This window comes from Littorina saxatilis, unplaced genomic scaffold (assembly GCF_037325665.1).
Source record: "Littorina saxatilis isolate snail1 unplaced genomic scaffold, US_GU_Lsax_2.0 scaffold_119, whole genome shotgun sequence".
Lineage (NCBI taxonomy): Eukaryota > Metazoa > Mollusca > Gastropoda > Littorinimorpha > Littorinidae > Littorina > Littorina saxatilis.
The window spans coordinates 24,833-39,059 of record NW_027127891.1 but is presented as its reverse complement, the minus strand read 5'-3'; the positions used below and the strand labels follow the sequence as shown (position 1 = coordinate 39,059).

Genomic DNA, 14,227 nt, shown 5'->3' with positions numbered 1-14,227 from the left:
TCCTGCGGACAGAATCACCCCAGCAAGGACCATCACCAGGGGGGGGGGGGGGGGGGTCCGCCCCACCATCGCAGGTAACTCAGGCTCCAGCAGCGCCCAAACAACATTAGGACAGGCAGACCACACAGGTAGGCCCCATCCAACTATCTGAATCAAAAGACCCCTTCGCTGGTACATTTCTAGGGCAGGTCAATTCTATCAGTAGCAAACCTGAACAGTGGGAAGCTGAGTTAAAACATGACTGGGATAAAGAATTCATATTAGATGGAATGAAACATGGGTTTAAACTTTCTGATCCTGATAGCAAACCTATTGATGCAGAACAAAGAAATCATCGCTCGGCTTTAGAGCATAGTGACTTGATGGAAGCTGACCTCGTGGAGCAGATAGACAAAGGGCACTATTTCGTTGCAAGCGAGAAACCAACCGTAATCAGTGCAATAGGCGCTATTCCAAAAACAAATGGAAAAGTTCGGCTTATCCATGACGGTAGTCGTCCACAGGGGGTTGCTATGAATGATTATGCCACAGCTGATAGGGTTAGATTTCGAACGTTAGACGCTGCTTGTCGTTTAGCAAAACCAGGAATGTATTGCGCGAAACTAGACCTGTTGTCAGCTTACAGATCTGTGGCCATACATCCTTCGGAATACTCAACCACTGGCCTAAAATGGCAGTTCAAGGGGCATGACCGTCCAACTTATTTGTTTGATACCCGACTTCCCTTCGGGGCGAGACAGGGACCTGCCATTTTCCATCGTATTTCGCAAGCCATCAGTCGTTCGATGTCCAAACGTGGTTTTAAACAGGTAGTATCATACATTGATGACTTTTTAGTGGTAGGTCAGACATTCGAAGAATGCAATGCAGCTCTGTATGAGCTAATTCGTTTAGTACGCCAGCTGGGGTTCTTTGTAAGCTATGATAAAGTGGTGGGGCCTACACAACGGATTACCTTCTTGGGGCTAGAGATCGACACCCAAGAATGCACCCTGTCCCTCGGACAGGATAAACTGGTCAAGCTTGAAGACCAGTTACAGCAGTTTTCTGCGCGAAAACGGGCAACGTTGGAGCAGTTGCAGCAGCTTGCAGGCAGCCTTTAACTACGCAGCCAAAGCGCTCACAGGAGGAAAGTTCTTTCTGCGCCGTATTCTGGGTGTGATGCTTCCCTTAAGGCTGTTCTTAACCAGACGAACCATTGGTTCGCCGAACTAAGGTTCGCGAACCATGGTTTGTGTCTTAACTGGGCGAACTTGTTCGGCAAACTCAAGGTCGAGTTCGTCCAGTTAAGACACGATACCTGGATCGCCGACAAACGAGGGGAGCTCACTCCGAGTCGACAATAAAAGCAAGTAAGTTATTCCCCTTCCAAAAATGGCTGCCTCCAAGACGAAATCACCGATTGAGTGGTAACTCCGTGCTGGTTGTCGATTTGGGTCTCTCCTTCCCACTTGATCATGGTGCACGAAGCCTGGTAATCTTGAACTTTAGTGTGTTAACCCATATATGCCCAAATTTTTTTTTCAAACAAAAATTGCTTGTTTGCATGGTATTTGGTCTATAATTGACCTATTTCATACTCATTTGGAGTACAACTTTGAAATTAGTGATTTAGAAGACAAAACGTTACCGTCCCATATATGGGACAGTGGGCACGAGAGGGTAGGGGTTTTCTTACTTTCTCACATTACATAGAAAAGCAAAAATTACAGATGGTCTGAACTTTTATTGAAATAAAATCATTCAAGATAACATAAACAAGTCACACAACTGAATTTTGAGCAATTGTTGCCTTTGATAAATGGGAAATAAACTGTTCATTCTAACATTTTGTACAGAATGAAACAAACTGTGAACACAATTCGACATTTCGTTTCTGACTCTGGAAACAGTCGGTGGCTTTTGTCATTTTGACTTCAATTCAACTGAAGAATAGAGTGTTGCAGTCGTGGTTCACATACGTTGAAGAACATCATTTAGTGTGATATTGCTAGAAGCATCGGTCATGAACCCCGACCTTGCATTTTGAGCAACGATGCTTGGTCTTCTTGCCGCAAGCTCCGCATCTCAGTTGTGTTGGCCATAATTCCACCAGATGGTCCAGTCGGTCAAACCTGATCTCTTCCAAGACCCGCTTGTCCACAGAAACCTGACTTCTTTAACGGTCAGGTGCTGCATGGTGTGAAGCGCGGCCAAGGTAGACCCTGACAACTCGCCTGCGGATGGCGAGAAGATCCAGCGGGTTGTTCTTTGCAGCCTCAGTTGCTCGGTACAGATGCCACACCTGTTGGATACAGACGTCTAGGCAGTAGGCAAAGATGGCCCACCACCACTTCTTCGAGCGTATGGCAACCCTGTACTTGCCAACGTTCTGATCAGTGCGATCAACACCTCCCATGGTTTGGTTGTAGTGGCGAATCAGGAAGGGCTGTGGGAGTTGAACTTGCCTGGACTCTGACCTTGACCACCTCTTTGCCACCTGAAGTGGATGTACCCCAACCTTGTTTGAGACGACGTTCACGATATTGTTGTCGTTCCATCGCACGACAATGAGACCTGACTTTGTGTCTGTGGCATAGTCGAAGGTTCCTCTTGGCGTCTTATGCATGTCTTTCACATCTCTCAGTGTTCAGTCTTCGAGACGATTTGCTCGGATTGTGCCTGTGCACGCGATGTTCTTTTCCGACAGCCGATCCACCAGTTTCAAACTCGTGAAAAGATTGTCAAACGTCAGGTGGAACGAGCATCTCTCCACTTCCTGCAGCTCGGCTATGAGATAAGAACCACCTCCCCTCCCATGCCAACGCCCGGGTACGCTGTCGGTTGTCCTGTGGCTCCTTGGTAGGGCTCGCACTGAACGATGTATCCCAGAGGAGTGGTCAGAACCCACATTTTGAACCCAAACCTGATTGGTTTACCACGAATGAATTGTTTAGCGCCATGCCTGTCGTAATACAGCACCATCGACTCGTCGATGCTGAGATTCTGCGTCTGAGTGGCCTTTACACAAGCTTAAGTCCAATCTTACTCTTTCTTCATCTGAAGACCTGTCATTCTCGGGTTCATAAAGTGGCTAGCGTTGACCATTCCTGACAACTGTGACAGAAAGAGGCGCCCGCAGCTGACGGCCATTGAGGTTGGAGACTGTCCCTTCCCCGTCTTCTTCTCCGCTGTCTTCATCAGTGTCCTCAGTCACAGGAGGTGGCTCAATGAAGACAGAGGCTTCCTGGACACTGCTGTCATCTTCCAGCATTGATAAAACTTCGTTGACATTATAGAGTCTGGAAGACAAAAGAAGCACATCCTTTGTATGTGTTAAAAACCCCACCCCTCTCGTGCCCACGGTCCCATATATGGGACGGCACTTCAAACACTCACAGATGCAAGCAAAACTTTTTTTTTAAACAATCCGCGAAATCCATATTCAGATAACATCAGTATCTCCATTATTTATTCTTTGTTTGATATATAAAAGTCCTTGGTAAAGAAAATAACAACTTACCTTTTACTGCTTGCCATTCTGCTCATCAATTCAGACCAAAAAATGCAAATGGCTGCACCTGTGTGAAACGGTAAGGGAGATACATCCCGTTCAACACGAAAACTGGACACACGTAGCCTCCCTTGATATGTCTGGGGAATGATAACCACTTTATTGGGTTCAGTTAATTTATAATCTCCACTAAAAGATAGCGTCCCATATATGGGACGGTGGGCACATATGGGTTAAATTCATAGCTCAGAATCGAGTGGCATACTTTACTTATTTTAGATCCAAGTACCTGTAATCAAGCCCAAGAACATTTATCATGAAATTAATTGACGGATTAAGCTCCAAACCTAAGCATAATTAATTAATTTGGTTGTTTGATCGGCGAAAATGGCGTAGGTTGTCAACCAAGGGACTTCAATTGCACGACAAAGTTGCCTCCCCTGTCCGCTGACACGGATAATTCCTTCTTTGACGCATGTAATTTGTAAACAAAATGCATTCGTACCAGAGTACGCTATGATTCGTACAGTTCATCGGAGTTCATTCCGTGACTTGAAGGGATTTAAAAGACTTGTTATGATTACAAGTGCAGGTTCTCCAAATTTGGAGGCTTGAATGCCTCTGAATTATGAGCTATGAATTTAACACATTAAAGTTCAAGATTACCCGAAGCCTTCCATGTCATTTACCCTCCTGGGTTAAAGGTTATAAATTGATTCGAGAAAATAACATGACTGGTATGGACTGATCATTGTGTCTACCGTGGAGCCATCGGGGTTCTATGGGAAATGCTACACAAAAAAACTTGCCTGTGAAAAGGGAAAGACGGTGACCAAAAATAAATGATGATAGCGATATTTCTAATTGTGGATCAGCAGAGTCGAGAAGCATACATGATGTTTACCAAAGTGTGTGTGCGTGTCTGTCTGTCCACGTGTGTGTTTGAGCTCTTTTCGGTACAGAATATGAGTTTGGGGATTGAGTGAAGAGGGAGACCTAAAAAAAAAAACTACTCGGTATTTTGGTTCTTTTTATCACAATTCAGTCTGTTTTAATTTTCAAGTTATATCAGAAATTTTCTATTTGCACTGATACACTGGAATCCCTTGTGGATGTATTGCTTTAAGGGTCTACAAATAGTACTACTGAACCAAAATCATCCTGTTTCTTTACGTTTTGAGCAATTCAATTGTCTTGTTTTTTTGTTTTTACAAAATTTGATTCCTCTTCATTCTTCTCAAAAAAAAGCTTTCATTGCGATAAACAAAACATTACTGGATAGACATTTTCTTGGAGAACGTCTGTATTAGCAAGCATTTAAAGTAGGAGGACGATATGGAACGTACGATAAAAGGATGTGCTTTAGCTTTCTGTCTCATCATTTATAAATGTTGCCCTTCAATCACACACACACACACACACACTTTTGATCCAGCTCCAACCATATTTCATAAGGCTTTATTCAGGGTTGTCTCTTGTTCTTAAACATCCGATTTCTAAGCACACGTCTGTGCTGAGAATATGAACATGAACCGATATGAACATCAATGTCAGCCGCCTTTTTATTATGAAATAATGTTCATTTGTGTTCCAAACACTTCCGAAGAATACTTGTTGGTGTGTCTTCAGTCGCCCTGACATCATCACAACTCGACCCTGTCCTGCAAAAATACAAATATATACAGGGTGACACCCAAACATTCAACCCAAACAAATGCTTATTTCTTTAACATCTGTTGACCGAATTAGTTATCTTTCTTTTTTTCTTTCTTTTTTTTTTGGTCCCTGTCCTGTCCTGTCTTGTCTTGTCATGCCTTGTCTTGTCATCCCTCTATTGGCCTACTGGCAACCTTTTCCTAACTTGTCTTGTCTTGCCATGTCTTGTCTTGTCTTGTATTGTATATACATTTAGCATACATTTGGGTAAAGGTTTGCGAACAGGTAAGGGGTGTAAGAGAGAGACAGAGAGAGAGATGGTGGTGGTCTATGTTACATTACACAGGTCAACACAGTTGCAAGTTCATAGGTTAAAGGCTGCCCTTTTCGTAGCGTTCATTAATTAATTCCTATTGTTTACATGTGCCAATAATGTTATAAAACTGTACCTAAGGGGATATAATAACGATTGGCTGTAGCTTTCAAAAACAGAAAAAATTATTTCAGTATTGCAAAGTGGTGTTGATAGTGTCGAATGTAAACAGAACAGTCTCAAAGTGAAAGTGGATGTTTTCCGGAAATTGCGAAGTTAACAAGAATACAGAAAAGCGCGCTTTCCTGCTTAGCACAATCCGCTACCGCGCTAATCTGGCGTGTCAATATCACTACGTTTTGCACGTGGAAGGTGAGCGATTTCCTTCACGCGGGGATTGACGAAGCTGTACTGTCTGTGTTGACGGTCTAAAAATAGCCCAAGCCCTGGAGAACTGTTTCTAAAGATAGCAATAAACTTTATAAAGAATTGATTATTTCTTGTAATTGGTAAGGACTTCAAACCTAAAACTTTGCAGGAAGCTTAATTTATACATCCCCGCAACGATGGGAAAAGCCCTGGAAGTAAGTAAACTAATTAAATAGGACTTTGTCAGCCTTTAAATGAGGGGTTATTGTGTATAGTGAGGAAATAATTTTCTGATGTATTTTTAATTCATTATTGGTCTTTAAGCAAAACGTACGGTCAATATTGAAAGTTTAAAAAAGGTACTGCCCTCACATTAATACGAAGGCGGGATCACAGCTGGATAAGACAAGGTACGGCAATTTCGACCCGGAGGTCTCTTTCAGGGCGCACAGAGGATGAGACAACACAGGAGAAAAAAAAACCAACCCACAGATAATAGCACACGGAAGGAACGATTACAGCAGTTATAATTACATTACTTTGTGGGTCAGGGTTTTTTAGGAGTACAGGGGAAATCCCTTTTAAGACCTTAAAAAATGTGAGAAAATCAAGTCTTAAAATGGGGGTAATTTACAGGTTATGAACAGAACATCTTCTTCTTCTTCAGCGTTCCAGAAATTCTGGTGACGTGTGAGCTCGTTTGCCCATTTGGGTTCCCCACACTATACTCTGAGAGCATAGTCAGCTTCACTCCGCTTTCGTTGAGTAGGCATGCTGGGTATTTTCGTGTTTCCATAACCCACCGAACTCCGACATGGTTTACAGGATCTTTTCCGTGCGCACTTGGTCTTGTGCTTGCGTGTACACACGAACGGGATTAAGTCACTAAGCAGGTCTGCACATAAGTTGACCTGGGAGATCGGAAAAATCTCCACTCTTAACCCACCAGGCGGCAGCGACCGGGATTCGAACTCACGACCTCCCGATTAGGAGGCTGACGTCTTACCACTGCGCGCCACTTCACCCGTCACAGAACATCTAAAGAAGCAAGATCTTAAAAAGGAGGAAGTCTGAAATGAATGGGTCTGAAAGGGGGGTTCCACTGTGGAAAAGTACCTGTCAGTTTACCTGTATGTATTAGGACCGGGTGGCCGAGTGGTAACGCACTTGCGCTCGGAAGCGAGAGGTTGCGAGTTCGACCCTGGGTCAGGGCGTTAGCAATTTTCTCCCCCCTTTCCTAACCTAGGTGGTGGGTTCAAGTGCTAGTCTTTCGGATGAGACGAAAAACCGAGGTCCCTTCCGTGTACACTACATTGGGGTGTGCACGTTAAAGATCCCACGATTGACAAAAGGGTCTTTCCTGGCAAAATTGTATAGGCATAGATAAAAATGTCCACCAAAATACCCGTGTGACTTGGAATAATAGGCCGTGAAAAGTAGGATATGCGCCGAAATGGCTGCGATCTGCTGGCCGATGTGAATGCGTGATGTATTGTGTAAAAAAATTCCATCTCACACGGCATAAATAAATCCCTGCGCCTTGAATATGTGCGCGATATAAATTGCATAAAAATAAAAAAAATTAAAAAAATAAAAATCCCTGCGCTTAGAACTGTACCCACGGAATACGCGCAATATAAGCCTCATATTGATTGATTGAATAAGACCACCCCTGACATGCGGCACATACCAACTATCTACAAGTGCTTTGTGTGAACAGTAAAAAAAATTGTTTTCCTTTTTGCGAATTCATTTCATTAAACACAACAACAACAAAATTCATCAAATTCCAGCTGAGCAGAACGGCTTTCACAATTATCACTGGGCCTTTAAAGGCATGTTCCTCACCATATTACCCAGCATATCAGACACCACATGTTTGACTAGGTTTTTACATGGGAACAACAAGACTATACAGGATGGTAAAAAAACCTCCCTATTTTCTTTTTAATCTGATTTTTGACTGTGAAAAAAAAAGAGATCAAAAAGGAAATATGGCGCTTTTTTTTAGACACCCCTTTTTACGTCCAGCTTCTTTTGGTGGAGATTCATGTTACAGACACATGTGAAATTCATTAAGCAAAAAGGTTCCCACTATGCACTGCCACAGAACACAACCAGGTTATTAATGTGCGGTACAGTGTATAATTATGTTTAAGTAAAAGGATGCCCTTCTTTTGTTTAATTGGAGCATCTATGATGTCTGACATTTTGGTTCTAACGGTAAGGAACGTATGTTTAGGCTCTAATAAGGACAGTTTGTCTTGTCAAAAGCCTCATGCATATTCCTTCCTCCCCATGCAAGACTTTCTTTGATTTGAATATCTGCCTTTATAGTACAAAAATCAAATAAAAAGGTCGCACTCTGCGCATAGCGACAAAAATCGCAATTTTACCAAGAAAACCTCACACTCTTTATGTGGAGAAAGACCCTGACTGTTGCAGTATGTTATGCATTTGAAAACATCTGAAATTGTGTACTTGAATTCTACAGTTTGATCAGTTCTGTGTGTTTAAAAAGTTACCTTGATCATTCTGACATGCTCTTGCTCAAATCACATCCCAGACAATATTGTAGACTCCATTGATAGACGCTGTGGTGCATGGGAGAACTGCATTCTGAGGAAACGAAAAAAATATACACTGAGGAAGAACAGTCACAACAACATTTGCAGCAGCAACAGGCTATATAATTTTATTCAAAGAACACTTAAATAAGGTAAAATGAAAATCAGTGTTGTGTCAGTAAATTTGATTTGGGGGAGATGGAAGGATTGGGGTGGGGGTTTAGAGGCGGGGATAGAAGGATAGCTGGGAACCGGGTAAGGTGGGGTGGCTAACACAGTTTGATCATGTAATGACTGGTACAATGTTTAATATATCTAAAAAGGCAGCAACTCTGTAATGCATTATGTGAACCAACTTCTCCATAAACTAAATAAAGATCAGTAAAAGTTACCTCTTTCATTCTGGAATCTTTTTGGTCCCATCACAGCTCAGACGCAGACTCAATGGACAGATACTGTAATGATGAAAATAACACCAGCAATTTAAGGGAGAACAAGAATTATGCAGAGAGGAAAAACAGTAATGAGTAAGAACAACAGCAGCAGCAGCAGCAGACTCAATACTCTTACTCTACATAACACTCTCACTGAATGACTGATTCAGTAACTAAATCCCAGTGAAGTGCAAGTGATCAAAATTACTTATGTAAAAACAGAGAAATAGAGAGAGAGAGAGAAAGAGAGAGAGACAGAGAGAGACAGAGAGAGAGAGACAGACAGACACAGACAGACAGACAGACAGGCAGAGACAATGCGAATGTGTGTGTGTGTGTGTGTGTGTGTGTGTGTGTGTGTGTGTGTGTACATGTATGGGAAATGCAGTGCCATTGAAAACAAACACTTGCTTCATTTAAATATCAACAGTTATACAACATGAGGCACTAGAAAAGTTGTACATGAAAATAAATGTTGCTCTTGCTGATGGAAAAAGAGCAGGGGGAGAGGGTCGATGTTGCTTGCACTTGCAGATAATTATGCACTAACATCCAGCTGTTTTTCTGGGTGTACTGTAACCCTGTAATGTTTAAGCAGAAATGTTTGTGGATCACGTTATGCTTCTGCTTTTAGATCAGTTTGAGTATTTGCAATATTACCTGGATCATTGCGGCATCCTCTTGATCACATCACATTTGAGACTTTGACCTATATAGACTCCATGGGCAGACGCTGAAGTTATTACAAGGGCATTCTGAAAAATGACAATACAAATGCAGAGATGTAGAACTTTACATTACACTTACAGAAGCAACAACCAGAGAGCTGATTTATACAGGTAGAGAGAGAGAGAAAGAGAAGAAGAAGTAAAAGAAAAAAGAGAGCATAGAAAGAGAGAGGGGGTGGGGGCAAAGGGAGTGTGTAATGTGACGTGAGGAAGGGGAAGAGCAATGGAAAATGAAACTCTCAGTACTTTTAATTTATATTACCAGTTATGGAACTATTTGAGCACTCCCCATAACCACAAACAAGGTACAGACGGCAACATATGTTGCACGGAAGGGTGGGGGTAGTTGGACTGGAAAGTGTTGTTATGGGTTTAGGGTGGTGCTGGGGCGGAGTGTGTATGTAACTTGATAATAATAAGCATGATCAGTTAGAGCTAACAACTATCTTGATCTTCACAGACATAAATTGCACAATGATTTCACCAGCATGTACCTTTATTTTTGCCCTTGAGTTAGGTGGAAGACAATGTTGAGTGGTGAACGCAAGTTGTATTGATCACTGGGTCATCCTGCGGTCCGGGCCATTGATCTGCACATTGCACCAGCACAAACAAACACAATGTTATGATCTCAATCAGCCTGCATGGTCAATCATGAATCTAAGAACACAAACACTGTCCAGATCTAATTGAAAACGAGATCATCATTACTTGGGAAATTCAATGAAAATCTAGCAGTCAACAAAGCAGATAGATCTGTCCTTGCGATTGTTGTTGCAAGCAGATAAATGTGTGAACTTCCTTATCTCAACGTTATCATTCAACATATTGATATTTTGCCTGATGGATGTTGTGCCGATGAGATAAACAAACAATCAAAATCAAAGTCATAAACTTTTGAAGAAAAAAATTAAACAAATTGAGCAGAAAGAATCTAGCTTACTGCTGTGCTGATTTCGACAAAATCAATGCGTTTACATGCCGAAGTCATTCCTGCTTTTATTCATATCATACTAGATGATCCTAATGCACAACAATACGAAAACGAGCTCAGCGAAATGAGTAACACTGCCTCACCTGCACTAACACAATGCTGCAGAAGCAAAGGTCGTCTACGACTGGAAATTTCGAAGTCGAACAGCGGCGTTTTTTTCACTCTCAGCGGTTGTCTTGCTCGGAAAAGTGAAAAGCTTAACTTGAAATCGAACGGAAGTCACCATTCTACCTTTTCGTTCAAGCGTTGTTTTTATAAAATCTCAGAAAATGTAATTTTGACTTGGGTGATTTCGTCCGCCATTGAGATTCAGTTTTTCAATAATTTGTCTTCCTCCTTGGCAGAAGAGTCAAAGGTTCGGCCCGATCTTCAAGGTTCCCAAGACATGACTTGCAAACCCCGAACCTAGTTCGCCGAACCCCCCAAACCTAGTTCGAAAACTCAGGTTCGTCTGGTTAAGAACCAAGACAAGTTCGCCGAACCAGTCTTGAGGTTTGCCGAACCCCACGAACCTAGTTCGCGAACCAAAGGTTCGTCTGGTTAAGAACAGCCTTTACGGCAAGGAAAACACAAGGCGCGGCTCTCGGCAGAGTTCCATAAAGACGTGGCGTGGTGGCTCACGTTTTTGCGTGTCTTTAATGGCACTGTGTATTATACTGATAAGCCCCCCGTCCATGTGTGGGTTGATGCGTGCAATGTCAGTGCATGAGCTTTTTGTGGTGGTGATTGGCATTATACAGTGTTTCAGTGTGATGTCCCAGCCGCAGCGGGACTGCATATTAATTACAAAGAAGTGATAACAGTTGTGCAGGCTGTGAAAGTGTGGGCACACAAATTTCGTGGAAGTACAGTAACTGTTCACACAGACAGCACAGCTACGAAAGGCATTGTTAACAAAGGCTACACAAAGAGTCCTTACATCAATAACCTGCTTCGTAGAATGTTTTGGACTTGTGTAAATGTGATAGGGTGGAGTGGCAGGGGGGGATAGGCCAGGAAGCATAAATGAGACGCCAAGACAGAGGTTGCGATAACGTGACTTTTAATTAACGTACACCAGAAAGTAGACACCAGAAAGCAAACACCAGAAAGTAGACACCAGAAAGCAAACACCAGAAAGCAGTGTCTGATGACACATGAAAAGAAAAGAAAACATAATATAAGTACATGGCATAACAAGTAAAAACGCACCATTCATACCAATGCATCCTAACCATACATACATTCCACAATAAACCTATGAATGTATGACTGTATCATTTGTCAAAATAATCATGACAAATATAGACAAGTAACAATACAGCCAAAATCCTGCAGACACAGCATTCTCTGAAAGAGAATCCACAGTGAGTTAAACAACTCCACAACAGCTAATGTCAAGGGAAGTAACCAACATCTTCCCTTGGGCCTAAGCCTTGCATAGGAAAATGCTCTACATAAATTAACCAACTGCATGAACCGCAACTGCAAAATAATTGTTATTATTAAGTATGTTCATCGCCATGAAGACACATCTTCATCGAGTTGAATAATAACGACAAGAATAAGAAAGATAACTCAGGCATGGGGTAAGCGCAAGCTCCCATGCTTCAAAATGAAGCGTTAGACAACAGTCTATTACTTTACAGGGAAGCGCGACTAAATCATAACGCCTTAGATTAAAAGTCTGTTTTGCATCTATGCGACTGCACAAAATGTTAGGTTGTTTCAGTCGCAAAGTTCTTCTGTAGGCAAGCGCCTTTAAAGTGCAACATGAGAATTAATAGTCAAAATTGTGCAGCCTGTAGACAATATCTTCCTATTGTCTGAAATCTTAACTCAGAAGATCTCTATCATTCTCATGCCTGAATTCATCAAACTCATGATACGAGTTCATTACCCAAAATATATGTCAACCATAATTCCCGTTCATCAATTGTAGGGGTTTCTGCGCCTAAATCGTAAATAGGTAGCTTTACGGGCCAATGGCACTGAGGGCTTAACTTTGGGCTTTTAACCGACTACTACTCAGACTTTACTGATCTCCAGAAATAATATGTGATAAAATGGGGAAAAATGGCAACGATACACATGGGTTACGATACACGCGCGAGTTTTATGTGCTAGACATTATTTAGCCCAGTGGAATGCTAGTACAAAATGTGTATATGTGTTTTCCCCAAACAAAGCCCATTGAACTGGCGGGAAAATGAGAACGAGTCTGCCTTACTTGATTCTCTTACGAGTCTTTAATTCACAAGACTCTAAAACAACTTTAGAACAACTGGTCATCAAATATTAGAAGTTATTAACGCTCAATTTCAGCGTCAAAATGTACATATATGCAAACATCATAGCATCAAATGAAACATAAGAATAAAGCATAAGGAAAGAATACAGCATAAGGAATGAATAAAGCATTTAGTTACTTACAGATTCTCCTCAGTGAGCACACGTAAAAGGAACACAAAACCTGCTGCTGACGATAGTCGCGAAACACAAGAGCACAGGTTTCGGAATTCAGTTTAAAGATGAACGTATCAAATTGTTATTTGTAAGGAGGAGAGAGTGAGACAAAGAGGAGCTAGCGGGTAGAGAATGGGGGAGGGGATTCGGGAGGGGGGATTATAATGTGTGTACGTGTGTTTGTGTGTGTGGGCAGCAGGTTGGGACGGCATTTTATCAACGAACGTACGAAATAACAAAACAAAATAAAGAAAGAACAAACAAACAAAAATTAAAACCTGACACATGCAGGTTTGTGTAGTCATTCGTTAGACTGATTTTAACCTGTCTTAGACGACTACCCCTAGTCTTTTCACATTCACTGATTCAATCAATCAATCAATATGAGGCTTATATCGCGCGTATTCCGTGGGTACAGTTCTAAGAGCAGGGATTTATTTATTTATTTTTGTATTTTTACTTTGTGCAATTTATATCGCGCACATATTCAAGGCGCAGGGATTTTTATCTATGCCGTGTGAGATGGAATTTGTTTACAAAATACATCACGCATTCACATCGGCCAGCAGATCGCAGCCATTTCGGCGCATATCCTACTTTTCACGGCCTATTATTCCAAGTCACACGGGTATTTTGGTGGACATTTTTATCTATGCCAATACAATTTTGCCAGGAAAGACCCTTTTGTCAATCGTGGGATCTTTAACGTGCACACCCCATTCAAGTAATGACACACTCGGACTGTGTGTGTGTGTGTGTGTGTGTGTGTGTGTGTGTGTGTGTGTGTGTGTGTGTGTGTGTGTGTGTGTGTGTGTGTGTGTGTGTGTGTGCTACCTGACGGATTTTGATGAACATTGGTTTACATATTCTTGAGAGCATTTGCTTGTGTGGATGTTCTCCGATATTTGATAGCGTTATTTGATGTCATATTGTCCCGTTTGTAAAAGTTGAGCCCGCACTGTCAGAGAGAAGAACACATGAATATAATATGTAGAAATCGCAAACCCGGCCAGAAGGCAGACACGGACAAAATGTAGGATGCTGATACATGTAAAATATGTGTCTGATGCGAGTATAGGCTTACTATGTTTACAAAAATTGTGAATAATATCTAGCCGAGATGAATCGCAACCTTTGTACCTCTCCCTTTATTTAAGATTTTTTCCCATTCTTCTTCGTGTTAGTTGGACGGTATTCTTTCTTCTTTTTATATTTAGTCAAGTTTTGA

The 14,227-nt window shown here is 41.8% G+C and overlaps 1 long non-coding RNA gene across 1 annotated transcript; it reads right to left on the bottom strand.

Moving 5' to 3' along the window:
- Positions 1–4,881: 4,881 nt before the first annotated feature.
- On the bottom strand, positions 4,882–11,110 carry LOC138956239 (uncharacterized). Its single transcript, XR_011452559.1, has 6 exons — positions 10,638–11,110; positions 10,055–10,150; positions 9,493–9,587; positions 8,791–8,853; positions 8,357–8,450; positions 4,882–5,154 (listed from the first exon to the last, which is right to left on the bottom strand). It is a non-coding gene; the product is annotated as an uncharacterized lncRNA (long non-coding RNA).
- Positions 11,111–14,227: the final 3,117 nt, after the last annotated feature.